This window comes from Betta splendens, chromosome 7 (assembly GCF_900634795.4).
Source record: "Betta splendens chromosome 7, fBetSpl5.4, whole genome shotgun sequence".
Classification (NCBI taxonomy): Eukaryota; Metazoa; Chordata; class Actinopteri; order Anabantiformes; family Osphronemidae; genus Betta; species Betta splendens.
This window is the reverse complement of record NC_040887.2, coordinates 15,602,438-15,614,800: the sequence shown is the minus strand read 5'-3', so window position 1 is coordinate 15,614,800 and position 12,363 is coordinate 15,602,438. Positions and strand designations below refer to the sequence as shown.

Below are 12,363 nucleotides of genomic sequence, written 5' to 3'. Positions count from 1 at the left end.
ATGGCTATTTATCTAAGTATGATTCACTATCAGGGTGTTGCCATTATTATGACTCAATTGTTGGACAAGCTTTTTGTAGGGGATTCTTTTCAAAACCGTTTCTCAAGCTTAAATGAGACGCCTTTTAACAATTTCAGCCTCGCAACATCAGATTTAAGCATATATATTACCTATAGCTGTTGTGATACACTTTCTGCCTGATTCCAGCTGATCTATAATCAAGAAATGCCATCAGCATATGTCTTTATTCTAATGATCTAAAGCAGACCTATCTTACACCCCGAGCACTGACGAACAACAGATTTCATAATTGCTGGCAAAAGTAATATATGATTGCAATAGTAGATGGCCAGTATGGGGGTTGAACCCATGGCCTTGGCGTTATTAGCACCACGCTCTAACCAGCTGAGCTAACGGGCCACATTTCCATGTAAATTTGTTGTTTTTACAAACAATATATAGTGTCTAGATGCATAAAAAAGCTTTCTGTCAAGAGTACCATGAGAGATCTTGTCCCCCACTTCACCGAGAAGGGTGCTTTTTTCTGACCACGTTGCCAAATGGATAAGGCATCTGACTTCGGATCAGGAGATTGAGTGTTCAAGTCCTTTGTGGTTAGCAGTCCCAGTGAACTTAACAGGTTTTTGTTCCTCTTCCATGAAGCTACTGTGTTCAGCCATGGCTATTTATCTAAGTATGATTCACTATCAGGGTGTTGCCATTATTATGACTCAATTGTTGGACAAGCTTTTTGTAGGGGATTCTTTTCAAAACCGTTTCTCAAGCTTAAATTAGACGCCTTTCAACAATTTCAGCCTCGCAACATCAGATTTAAGCATATATATTACCTATAGCTGTTGTGAAACACTTTCTGCCTGATTCCAGCTGATCTGTAATCAAGAAATGCCACAAGCATATGTCTTTACTCTAATGATCTAAAGCAGACCTATCTTACACCTCGAGCACTGACGAACAACAGATCTCATAATTGCTGGCAAAAGAAATATGTGCTTGCAGTAGTAGATGGCCAGTATGGGGGTTGAACCCATGGCCTTGGCGTTATTAGCACCACACTCTAACCAGCTGAGCTAACCGGCCACATTTCCATGTACAGTTGTTGTTTTTACAAACAATATATACTGTCTAGATGCATTAAAAAGCTTTCTGTCAAGAGTACCATGAGAGATCTAGTCCACCACTTCATCGAAAAGGTTGCTGTTTGTGACCACGTGGCCTAATGGATAAGGCGTCTGACTTCGTATCAGGAGATTGAGGGTTCAAGTCCCTTCGTGGTTACCAGTCTTAGTGAACCTGACAGAGTTTTGTTCTTCCTCTTTGAAGTTACTGTGTTCAGCCATGTCTATTTATTTAAGTATCATTCACTAGGGTGTTGCCATTATTATGACTCAATTGTTGGACAAGCTTTTTGTAGGGGATTCTTTTCAAAAACGTTTCTCAAGCTTAAATGAGACACCTTTCAATAATTTGTGCATCGCAACATCAGATTTAAGCAAATATATTACCTATAGCTGTTGTGAAACACTTTCTGCCTGATTCCAGCTGATTTATAATCAAGAAATGCCACAAGCAGATGTCTTTAATCTAATGATCTAAAGCAGCCCTATCTTACACCCCGAGCACTGACGAACAACAGATCTCATTATTGCTGGCGAAAGAAATATGTGCTTGCAGTAGTAGATGGCCAGTATGGGGGTTGAACCCATTGCCTTGGCGTTATTAGTACCACGTTCTAACCGGCTGAGCTAACCGGCCAGATTTCTATGTACATTTGTTGTTTTTACAAACAATAAATAGTGTCTAAATGCATAAAAAGGCTTTTCTGTCAAGACTACCACGAGAGATCTAGTCCCCCACTTCACCGAGAAGGGTACTTTTAGTGACCACGTGGCCTAATGGATAAGGCGTCTGACTTCGGATCAGTAGATTGAAGTTTTAAGTCCCTTCGTGGTTAGCAGTCTCAGTGAACTTACCAGGTTTTTGTTCCTCTTCCATGAAGTTACTGTGTTCAGCCATGGCTATTTATCTAAACATCATTCACTATCAGGGTGTTGCCATTATTATGAATCATTATGAATCATCATCATGCCATTATTATGAATTCGTTTTTACCAGTCTTAGTGAACTTAACAGAGTTTTGTTCCTCCTCTTTAAAGTTACTGTGTTCAGGCATGGCTATTTATCTAAGTATCATTCACTATCATTCACTAGGGTGTTGCCATTATTATGACTCAATTGTTGGACAAGCTTTTTGCAGTGGTTTCGTTTCAAAACCGTTTCTCAAGCTTAAACGAGACGCCTTTCAATAACTTCAGCATCGCAACATCAGATTTAAGCATATATATTACCTATAGCTGTTGTGAAACACTTCCTGCCTGATTCCAGCTGATCTATAATCAAGAAATGCCACAAGCAGATGTCTTTAATCTAATGATCTAAAGCAGACCTATCTTACACCCCGAGCACTGACGAACAACAGATCTCATAATTGCTGGCAAAAGAATTATGTGCTTGCAGTAGATGATGGCCAGTATGGGGGTTGAACCCATGGCCTTGGCGTTATTAGCACCACACTCTAACCAGCTGAGCTAACCGGCCACATTTCTATGTACATTTGTTGTTTTTACAAACAATATAGATATGCACAAAAAGGCTTTTCTGTCAAGAGTACCATGAGAGATCTTGTCCCCCACTTCATCGAAAAGCATGCTTTTCGTGACCACGTGGCCTAATGGATAAGGCGTCTGACTTCGGATCAGGAGATTGAGGGTTCAAGTCCCTTCGTGGTTACCAGTCTTAGTGAACCTGACACTGACCTGAGTTTTGTTCCTCCTCTATGAAGTTACTGTGTTCAGCCATGGCTATTTATCTAAGTATCATTCACTATCATTTACAAGGGTGTTGCCATTATTATGACTCAATTGTTGGACAAGCTTTTTGTAGGGGATTTTTTTCAAAACCGTTTCTCAAGCTTAAATGAGACGCCTTTCATCAATTTCAGCCTCGCAACATCAGATTTAAGCATATATATTACCTGTAGCTGTTGTGATACACTTTCTGCCTGATTCCAACTGATCTATCATCAAGAAATGCCATCAGCATATGTCTTTATTCTAATGATCTAAAGCAGACCTATCTTACACCCTGAGCACTGACGAACAACAGATCTCATAATTGCTGGCAAAAGAAATATGTGCTTGCAGTAGTAGATGGCCAGTATAAGGGTTGAACCCATGGCCTTGGCGTTATTAGCACCACGCTCTAACCAGCTGAGCTAACCGGCCACATTTCCATGTACAGTTGTTGTTTTTACAATCAATATATAGTGTCTAAATGCATAAAAAGGCTTTCTGTCAAGAGTACCATGAGAGATCTAGTCCCACACTTCATCGAAAAGCATGCTTTTTGTGACCACGTGGCCTAATGGATAAGGCGTCTGACTTCGTATCAGGAGATTGAGGGTTCAAGTCCCTTCGTGGTTACCAGTCTTAGTGAACCTGACAGAGTTTTGTTCCTCCTCTTTGAAGTTACTGTGTTCAGCCATGGCTATTTATCTAAGTATCATTCACTATCAGGGTGTTGCCATTATTATGACTCAATTGTTGGACAAGCTTTTTGTAGGGGATTCTTTTCAAAACCGTTTCTCAAGCTTAAATGAGACGCCTTTTAACATTTTCAGCCTCGCAACATCAGATTTAAGCATATATATTACCTATAGCTGTTGTGATACACTTTCTGCCTGATTCCAGCTGATCTATAATCAAGAAATGCCATCAGCATATGTCTTTATTCTAATGATCTAAAGCAGACCTATCTTACACCCCGAGCACTGACGAACAACAGATTTCATAATTGCTGGCAAAAGTAATATATGATTGCAATAGTAGATGGCCAGTATGGGGGTTGAACCCATGGCCTTGGCGTTATTAGCACCACGCTCTAACCAGCTGAGCTAACCGGCCACATTTCCATGTAAATTTGTTGTTTTTACAAACAATATATAGTGTCTAGATGCATAAAAAAGCTTTCTGTCAAGAGTACCATGAGAGATCTTGTCCCCCACTTCACCCGGAAGGGTGCTTTTTTCTGACCACGTTGCCAAATGGATAAGGCATCTGACTTCAGATCAGGAGATTGAGTGTTCAAGTCCTTTGTGGTTAGCAGTCCCAGTGAACTTAACAGGTTTTTGTTCCTCTTCCATGAAGCTACTGTGTTCAGCCATGGCTATTTATCTAAGTATCATTCACTATCAGGGTTTTGCCATTATTATGAATCAATTGTTGGACAAGCCTTTTGTAGGGGTTTCGTTTGGCAAAAGTAATATATGATAGCAATAGTAGATGGCCAGTATGGGGGTTGAACCCATGGCCTTGGCGTTATTAGCACCACGCTCTAACCAGCTGAGCTAACCGGCCAAATTTCTATGTAAATTTGTTGTTTTTACAAACAATATATACTGTCTAGATGCATTAAAAAGCTTTCTGTCAAGAGTACCATGAGAGATCTAGTCCCCCACTTCATCGAAAAAGGTGCTTTTTGTGACCACGTGGCCTAATGGATAAGGCGTCTGACTTTGGATCAGGATATTGAGGGTTCAAGTCCCTTCGTGGTTACCAGTCTTAGTGAACCTGACAGAGTTTTGTTCCTCCTCTTTGAAGTTACTGTGTTCAGCCATGTCTATTTATTTAAGTATCATTCACTAGGGTGTTGCCATTATTATGACTCAATTGTTGGACAAGCTTTTTGTAGGGGATTCTTTTCAAATATATATTAATCACTATCAGGGTTTTGCCATTATTATGAATCAATTGTTGGACAAGCTTTTTGTAGGGGATTCTTTTTAAACTCGTTTCTCAAGCTTAAATGAGACGCCTTTCAATAACTTCAGCATCGTAAAATCAGATTTAAGCAAATATATTACCTATAGATGTTTTGAAACACTTTCTGCGTGATTCAAGCTGATCTATAATCAAGAAATGCCACAAGCAGATGTCTTTATTCTTATGATCTGAAGCAGCCCTATCTTACACCCAAGCACTGACGAACAACAGATCTCATAATTGCTGGCAAAAGTAATATATGATTGCAATAGTAGATGGCCAGTATGGGGGTTGAACCCATGGCCTTGGCGTTATTAGCACCACGCTCTAACCAGCTGAGCTAACCGGCCACATTTCCATGTAAATTTGTTGTTTTTACAAACAATATATAGTGTCTAGATGCATAAAAAAGCTTTCAGTCAAGAGTACCATGAGAGATCTAGTCCCCCACTTCATCGAAAAGGGTGCTGTTTGTGACCACGTGGCCTAATGGATAAGGCGTCTGACTTCGGATCAGGAGATTGAGGGTGCATGTCCTTTGTGGTTAGCAGTCCCAGTGAACTTAGTAGATGGCCAGTATGGGGGTTGAACCCATGGCCTTGGCTTTATTAGCAGCACGCTCTAACCAGCTGAGCTAACCGGCCACATTTTGATGTACATTTGTTGTTTTTACAAACAATATATAGTGTCTAAATGCATAAAAAAGCTTTTCTGTCAAGAGTACCATGAGAGATCTAGTCCCCCACTTCACCGAGAAGGGTGCTTTTTGTGACCACGTAGCCTAATGTATAAGACGTCTGACTTCGGATTAAGAGGTTGAGGGTTCTAGTCCCTTCGTTTTTACCAATCTTAGTGAACTTAAAAGAGTTTTGTTCCTCTTCTTTGAAGTTACTGTGTTCAGGCATGACTATTTATCTAAGTATCATTCAATATCATTCACTAGGGTGTTGCCATTATTATGACTCAATTGTTGGACAAGCTTTTTGTAGGGGTTTCGTTTCAAAACCGTTTCTCAAGCTTAAACGAGACGCCTTTCAATAACTTCAGCATCGCAACATCAGATTTAAGCATATATATTACCTATAGCTGTTGTGAAACACTTTCTGCCTGATTCCAGCTGATCTATAATCAAGAAATGCCACAAGCAGATGTCTTTAATCTAATGATCTAAAGCAGACCTATCTTACACCCCGAGCACTGACGAACAACAGATCTCATAATTGCTGGCAAAAGAATTATGTGCTTGCAGTAGATGATGGCCAGTATGGGGGTTGAACCCATGGCCTTGGCGTTATTAGCACCACACTCTAACCAGCTGAGCTAACTGGCCACATTTCTATGTACATTTGTTGTTTTTACAAACAATATATAGTGTCGAAATGCACAAAAAGGCTTTTCTGTCAAGAGTACCATGAGAGATCTTGTCCCCCACTTCACTGAGAAGTGTGCTTTTTTTTCTCACCATGTGGCCAAATGGATAAGGCATCTGACTTCGAATCAGGAGATTGAGGGTTCACGTCCCTTTGTGGTGTGCAGTCTCAGTGAACTTAACAGGTTTTTGTTCCTCTTCCATGAAGCTACTGTGTTCAGCCATGGCTATTTATCTAAGTATCATTCACTATCAGGGTTTTGCCATTATTATGAATCAATTGTTGGACAAGCTTTTTGTAGGGGTTTCGTTTGGCAAAAGTAATATATGATAGCAATAGTAGATGGCCAGTATGGGGGTGAACCCATGGCCTTGGCGTTATTAGCACCACGCTCTAACCAGCTGAGCTAACCGGCCACATTTCTATGTAAATTTGTTGTTTTTACAAACAGTATATACTGTCTAGATGCATTAAAAAGCTTTCTGTCAAGAGTACCATGAGAGATCTAGTCCCCCACTTCATCGAAAAGGGTGCTTTTTGTGACCACGTGGCCTAACGGATAAGGCGTCTGACTTCGGATCAGGAGATTGAGGGTTCAAGTCCCTTCGTGGTTACCAGTCTTAGTGAACCTGACAGAGCTTTGTTCCTCCTCTTCAAAGTTACTATGTTCAGCCATGTCTATTTATTTAAGTATCATTCACTAGGGTGTTGCCATTATTATGACTCAATTGTTGGACAAGCTTTTTGTAGGGGATTCTTTTCAAATATATATATATCACTATCAGGGTTTTGCCATTATTATGAATCAATTGTTGGACAAGCTTTTTGTAGGGGATTCTTTTCAAACCCGTTTCTCAAGCTTAAATGAGACGCCTTTCAATAACTTCAGCATCGCAAAATCAGATTTAAGCAAATATATTACCTATAGACGTTTTGAAACACTTTCTGCGTGATTCAAGCTGATCTATAATCAAGAAATGCCACAAGCAGATGTCTTTATTCTAATGATCTAAAGCAGCCCTATCTTACACCCCGAGCACTGACAAACAACAGATCTCATAATTGCTGGCAAAAGAATTATGTGCTTGTAGTAGTAGATGGCCAGTATGGGGGTTGAACCCATGGCCTTGGCGTTATTAGCACCACGCTCTAAACAGCTGAGCTAACCGGCCACATTTCCATGTACAGTTGTTGTTTTTAAAATCAATATATAGTGTCTAAATGCATAAAAAGGCTTTCTGTCAAGAGTACCATGAGAGATCTAGTCCCCTACTTCATCAAAAAGCATGCATATTGGGATCACGTGGCCTAATGGATAAGGCGTCTGACTTCGGATCAGGGGATTGAGGCTTCAAGTCCCTTCGTGGTTACCAGTCTTAGTGAACCTGACAGAATTTTGTTCCTCCTCTTTAAAGTTACTGTGTTCAGCCATGGCTATTTATCTAAGTATCATTCACTATCATTTACAAGGGTGTTGCCATTATTATGACTCAATTGTTGGACAAGCTTTTTGTAGGGGATTCTTTTCAAAACCGTTTCTCAAGCTTAAATGAGACGCCTTTTAACAATTTCAGCCTCGCAACATCAGATTTAAGCATATATATTACCTATAGCTGTTGTGATACACTTTCTGCCTGATTCCAGCTGATCTATAATCAAGAAATGCCATCAGCATATGTCTTTATTCTAATGATCTAAAGCAGGCCTATCTTACACCCCGAGCACTGACGAACAACAGATCTCATAATTGCTGGCAAAAGTAATATATGATAGCAATAGTAGATGGCCAGTATGGGGGTTGAACCCATGGCCTTGGCATTATTAGCACCACGCTCTAACCAGCTGAGCTAACCGGCCACATTTCTATGTAAATTTGTTGTTTTTACAAACAATATATACTGTCTAGATGCATTAAAAAGCTTTCTGTCAAGAGTACCATGAGAGATCTAGTCCCCCACTTCATCGAAAAGGGTGCTTTTTGTGACCACGTGGCCTAATGGATAAGGCGTCTGACTTCGGATCAGGAGATTGAGGGTTCAAGTCCCTTCGTGGTTACAGTCTTAGTGAACCTGACAGAGTTTTGTTCCTCCTCTTTAAAGTTACTGTGTTCAGCCATGTCTATTTATTTAAGTATCATTCACTAGGGTGTTGCCATTATTATGACTCAATTGTTGGACAAGCTTTTTGTAGGGGATTCTTTTCAAATATATATATATCACTATCAGGATTTTGCCATTATTATGAATCAATTGTTGGACAAGCTTTTTGTAGGGGATTCTTTTCAAACCCGTTTCTCAAGCTTAAATGAGACGCCTTTCAATAACTTCAGCATCGCAAAATCAGATTTAAGCAAATATATTACCTATAGATGTTTTGAAATACTTTCTGCGTGATTCAAGCTGACCTATAATCAAGAAATGCCACAAGCAGATGTCTTTATTCTAATGATCTAAAGCAGCCCTATCTTACACCCCGAGCACTGACAAACAACAGATCTCATAATTGCTGGCAAAAGAATTATGTGCTTGTAGTAGTAGATGGCCAGTATGGGGGTTGAACCCATGGCCTTGGCGTTATTAGCACCACGCTCTAACCAGCTGAGCTAACCGGCCACATTTCCATGTACTGTTGTTGTTTTTACAATCAATATATAGTGTCTAAATGCATAAAAAGGCTTTCTGTCAAGAGTACCATGAGAGATCTAGTCCCCCACTTCATCAAAAAGCATGCATATTGGGATCATGTGGCCTAATGGATAAGGCGTCTGACTTCGGATCAGGAGATTCAGGCTTCAAGTCCCTTCGTGGTTACCAGTCTTAGTGAACCTGACAGAATTTTGTTCCTCCTCTTTGAAGTTACTGTGTTCAGCCATGGCTATTTATCTAAGTATCATTCACTATCATTTACAAGGGTGTTGCCATTATTATGACTCAATTGTTGTACAAGCTTTTTGTAGGGGATTCTTTTCAAAACCGTTTCTCAAGCTTAAATGAGACGCCTTTTAACAATTTCAGCCTCGCAACATCAGATTTAAGCATATATATTACCTATAGCTGTTGTGATACACTTTCTGCCTGATTCCAGCTGATCTATAATCAAGAAATGCCATCAGCATATGTCTTTATTCTAATGATCTAAAGCAGGCCTATCTTACACCCCGAGCACTGACGAACAACAGATCTCATAATTGCTGGCAAAAGTAATATATGATTGAAAAAGTAGATGGCCAGTATGGGGGTTGAACCCATGGCCTTGGCATTATTAGCACCACGCTCTAACCAGCTGAGCTAACCGGCCACATTTCCATGTAAATTTGTTGTTTTTACAAACAATATATACTGTCTAAATGCATAAAAAGCCTCTTCTGTCAAGAGTACCATGTGAGATCTTGTCCCCCACTTCACCGAGAAGGGTGCTTTTTTCTGACCACGTGGCCAAATGGATAAGGCATCTGACTTCGGATCAGGAGATTGAGTGTTCAAGGCCTTTGTGGTTAGCAGTCCCAGTGAACTTAACTGGTTTTTGTTCCTCTTCCATGAAGCTACTGTGTTCAGCCATGGCTATTTATCTAAGTATCATTCACTATCAGGGTTTTGCCATTATTATGAATAAATTGTTGGACAAGCTTTTTGTAGGGGTTTCGTTTCAAAACCGTTTCTCAAGCTTAAATGAGACGCCTTTCAATACTTTCAGCATGGCAACATCAGATTTAAGCATATACATTACTTATAGCTGTTGTGAAACACTTTCTGCCTGATTCCAGCTGATCTATAATCAAGAAATGCCACAAGCAGATGTCTTTATTCTAATGATCTAAAGCAGCCCTATCTTAGGGGATTCTTTTCAAAACCGTTTCTCAAGCTTAAATGAGACGCCTTTCAACAATTTCAGCCTCGCAACATCAGATTTAAGCATATATATTACCTATAGCTGTTGTGATACACTTTCTGCCTGATTCCAACTGATCTATAATCAAGTATCATTCACTATCATTCACTAGGGTGTTGCCATTATTATGACTCAATTGTTGGACAAGCTTAAACGAGACGCCTTTCAATAACTTCAGCATCGAAAAATTAGATTTAAGCAAATATATTACCTATAGATGTTTTGAAACACTTTCTGCGTGATTCCAGCTGATCTATAATCAAGAAATGCCACAAGCAGATGTCTTTATTCTGATGATCTAAAGCAGACCTATCTTACACCCGAGCACTGACAAACAACAGATCTCATAATTGCTGGCAAAAGAAATTTTTGCTTGCAGTAGTAGATGGCCAGTATGGGGGTTGAACCCATGGCCTTGGCATTATTAGCACAACGTTCTAACCAGCTGAGCTAACCGGCCACATTTTTATGTACATTTGTTGTATTTACAAACAATATATAGTGTCCAAATGCATAAAAAGGCTTTTCTGTCAAGAGTACCATGAGAGATCTACTCCCCCACTTCACTGAGAAGGGTGCTTTTTATGACTAAGTGGCCTAATGGATAAGGCGTCTGACTTAGGATCAGGAGATTGAGGGTTCAAGTCTCTTCGTGGTTAGCAGTCTCAGTGAACTTAACAGTTTTTTATTCCTCTTCCATGAAATTACTGTGTTCAGCCATGGCTATTTATCTAAGTATCATTCACTATCAGGGTGTTGCCATTATTATGAATCAATTGTTGGACAAGCTTTTTGTAGGGGTTTCGTTTCAAAATCGTTTCTCAAGCTTAAATGAGACACCTTTCAATAACTTCATCATCGCAAAATCAGATTTAAGCAAATATATTAACTATAGATGTTGTGAAAAACTTTCTGCCTGATTCCAGCTGATCTATAATCAAGAAATGCCACAAGGAGATGTCTTTATTCTAATGATCTAAAGCAGACCTATCTTACACCCCGAGCACTGACAAACAACAGATCTCATAATTGCTGGCAAAAAAATATGTGCTTGCATGAGAATATGGCCAGTATGGGGGTTGAACCCATGGCCTTGGCATTATTAGCACTACGCTCCACACAGCTGAGCTAACCGGCCAAATTTTTTACTTCACTGAGAAGGGTATATTTTATGACCACGTGGCCTAATGGATAAGGCGTCTTACTTCGGTTCAGAAGATTCAGGGTTGAAGTCCCTTCGTAGTTAGCAGTCTTAGTTAACTTAACAGTATGTTGTTACTCTTTCTATGAAATTACTGTGTTCAGCCATGGCAATATTTCCATTTTTTTCAGTATCATTGACTATCAGGGTGTTGCCATTATTATGAATCAATTGCTGTACAAGCCTTTTGTAGAGGTTTACAAAGTGTACAGGAAGGGTCATAGCAGACTCAAACCGCTGAGGAGACTGCGGTATTTTGGAGTGAGGGGGCCACTCCTGAGGACCTTCTAAGACTCTGTGGTGGCATCAGCAATCCTGTATGGTGTAGTCTGCTGGAGCAGCAGCATCACAGTGAGGGACAGGAAGAGACTGGACAGGATCATCAAGAAGTACAGCTCTACCCTGGGCTGCACTCTGGAAACGGTGCAGGAGATGGTTGAGAGAAGGGTCCTGGCTAAACTGACATCCATCATGGACTCACGCCAACCGTACTGTACTGCTTTGTACTGTGCCAACACAAACTGTTCTGTAGCTGTATTCTCGATTATCTGTACTGCTGTTGTGAGAAGTATTTTCCCCACTGCTGGACTATTAAAGGTTTTCTTATCTTATCTTATCTTATCTTATCTTATCTTATCTTATCTTATCTTATCTTATCTTATCTTATCTTATCTTATCGTAAAAAGCTGTACACTATTGACTGCACCTCAGGAGACCCATCTGTGAAACTCCTGAAGTATGCAGATGACATGACTGTCATTGGGCTGATCCAGGACGGTGATGAATCTGCATACAGAGGGGAAGTGGAGCAGCTGGTCCAGTGGTGCAGTCAGAACCAGCTGGAGCTCAACACGCTCAAGAATGTAGAGGTGACAGTGGACTTTAGGAAAAAACGCCCCCCCCCCCCACCATCCACAATACCACAGTGTCTACCGTGGACTCATTCAGGCTCCTAGGGTCTACAATCTCCCAGGACCTGAAGTCGCCCCCCCTCATAGACACTGTCGGCAAAAAGTCCCACCAGAAGTTGTACTTCCCGAGAAAGCTCAGGAAGTTTAATCTGCCC

General features: G+C 40.4%; 15 non-coding genes across 15 annotated transcripts; 6 read left to right on the top strand and 9 right to left on the bottom strand.

The window, feature by feature from the left end:
* Positions 1 to 1,024: 1,024 nt before the first annotated feature.
* trnai-aau (transfer RNA isoleucine (anticodon AAU)) lies at positions 1,025 to 1,098 on the bottom strand. The gene has a single exon. It is a non-coding gene; the product is annotated as a tRNA-Ile (tRNA).
* Positions 1,099 to 1,223: 125 nt separating this feature from the next.
* Positions 1,224 to 1,296, top strand: trnar-ucg (transfer RNA arginine (anticodon UCG)). Its single transcript has one exon. It is a non-coding gene; the product is annotated as a tRNA-Arg (tRNA).
* A 1,246-nt stretch (positions 1,297 to 2,542) lies between these two features.
* Positions 2,543 to 2,616, bottom strand: trnai-aau (transfer RNA isoleucine (anticodon AAU)). The gene has a single exon. It is a non-coding gene; the product is annotated as a tRNA-Ile (tRNA).
* Positions 2,617 to 2,735: 119 nt separating this feature from the next.
* Positions 2,736 to 2,808, top strand: trnar-ucg (transfer RNA arginine (anticodon UCG)). Its single transcript has one exon. It is a non-coding gene; the product is annotated as a tRNA-Arg (tRNA).
* Positions 2,809 to 3,427: 619 nt separating this feature from the next.
* trnar-ucg (transfer RNA arginine (anticodon UCG)) lies at positions 3,428 to 3,500 on the top strand. Its single transcript has one exon. It is a non-coding gene; the product is annotated as a tRNA-Arg (tRNA).
* A 406-nt stretch (positions 3,501 to 3,906) lies between these two features.
* Positions 3,907 to 3,980, bottom strand: trnai-aau (transfer RNA isoleucine (anticodon AAU)). The gene has a single exon. It is a non-coding gene; the product is annotated as a tRNA-Ile (tRNA).
* Positions 3,981 to 4,359: 379 nt separating this feature from the next.
* trnai-aau (transfer RNA isoleucine (anticodon AAU)) lies at positions 4,360 to 4,433 on the bottom strand. Its single transcript has one exon. It is a non-coding gene; the product is annotated as a tRNA-Ile (tRNA).
* A 125-nt stretch (positions 4,434 to 4,558) lies between these two features.
* Positions 4,559 to 4,631, top strand: trnaq-uug (transfer RNA glutamine (anticodon UUG)). The gene has a single exon. It is a non-coding gene; the product is annotated as a tRNA-Gln (tRNA).
* A 483-nt stretch (positions 4,632 to 5,114) lies between these two features.
* trnai-aau (transfer RNA isoleucine (anticodon AAU)) lies at positions 5,115 to 5,188 on the bottom strand. Its single transcript has one exon. It is a non-coding gene; the product is annotated as a tRNA-Ile (tRNA).
* A 906-nt stretch (positions 5,189 to 6,094) lies between these two features.
* Positions 6,095 to 6,168, bottom strand: trnai-aau (transfer RNA isoleucine (anticodon AAU)). Its single transcript has one exon. It is a non-coding gene; the product is annotated as a tRNA-Ile (tRNA).
* A 581-nt stretch (positions 6,169 to 6,749) lies between these two features.
* On the top strand, positions 6,750 to 6,822 carry trnar-ucg (transfer RNA arginine (anticodon UCG)). Its single transcript has one exon. It is a non-coding gene; the product is annotated as a tRNA-Arg (tRNA).
* A 1,169-nt stretch (positions 6,823 to 7,991) lies between these two features.
* On the bottom strand, positions 7,992 to 8,065 carry trnai-aau (transfer RNA isoleucine (anticodon AAU)). Its single transcript has one exon. It is a non-coding gene; the product is annotated as a tRNA-Ile (tRNA).
* Positions 8,066 to 8,190: 125 nt separating this feature from the next.
* Positions 8,191 to 8,263, top strand: trnar-ucg (transfer RNA arginine (anticodon UCG)). The gene has a single exon. It is a non-coding gene; the product is annotated as a tRNA-Arg (tRNA).
* Positions 8,264 to 8,746: 483 nt separating this feature from the next.
* trnai-aau (transfer RNA isoleucine (anticodon AAU)) lies at positions 8,747 to 8,820 on the bottom strand. Its single transcript has one exon. It is a non-coding gene; the product is annotated as a tRNA-Ile (tRNA).
* A 611-nt stretch (positions 8,821 to 9,431) lies between these two features.
* On the bottom strand, positions 9,432 to 9,505 carry trnai-aau (transfer RNA isoleucine (anticodon AAU)). The gene has a single exon. It is a non-coding gene; the product is annotated as a tRNA-Ile (tRNA).
* Between the last annotated feature and the right edge of the window lie 2,858 nt (positions 9,506 to 12,363).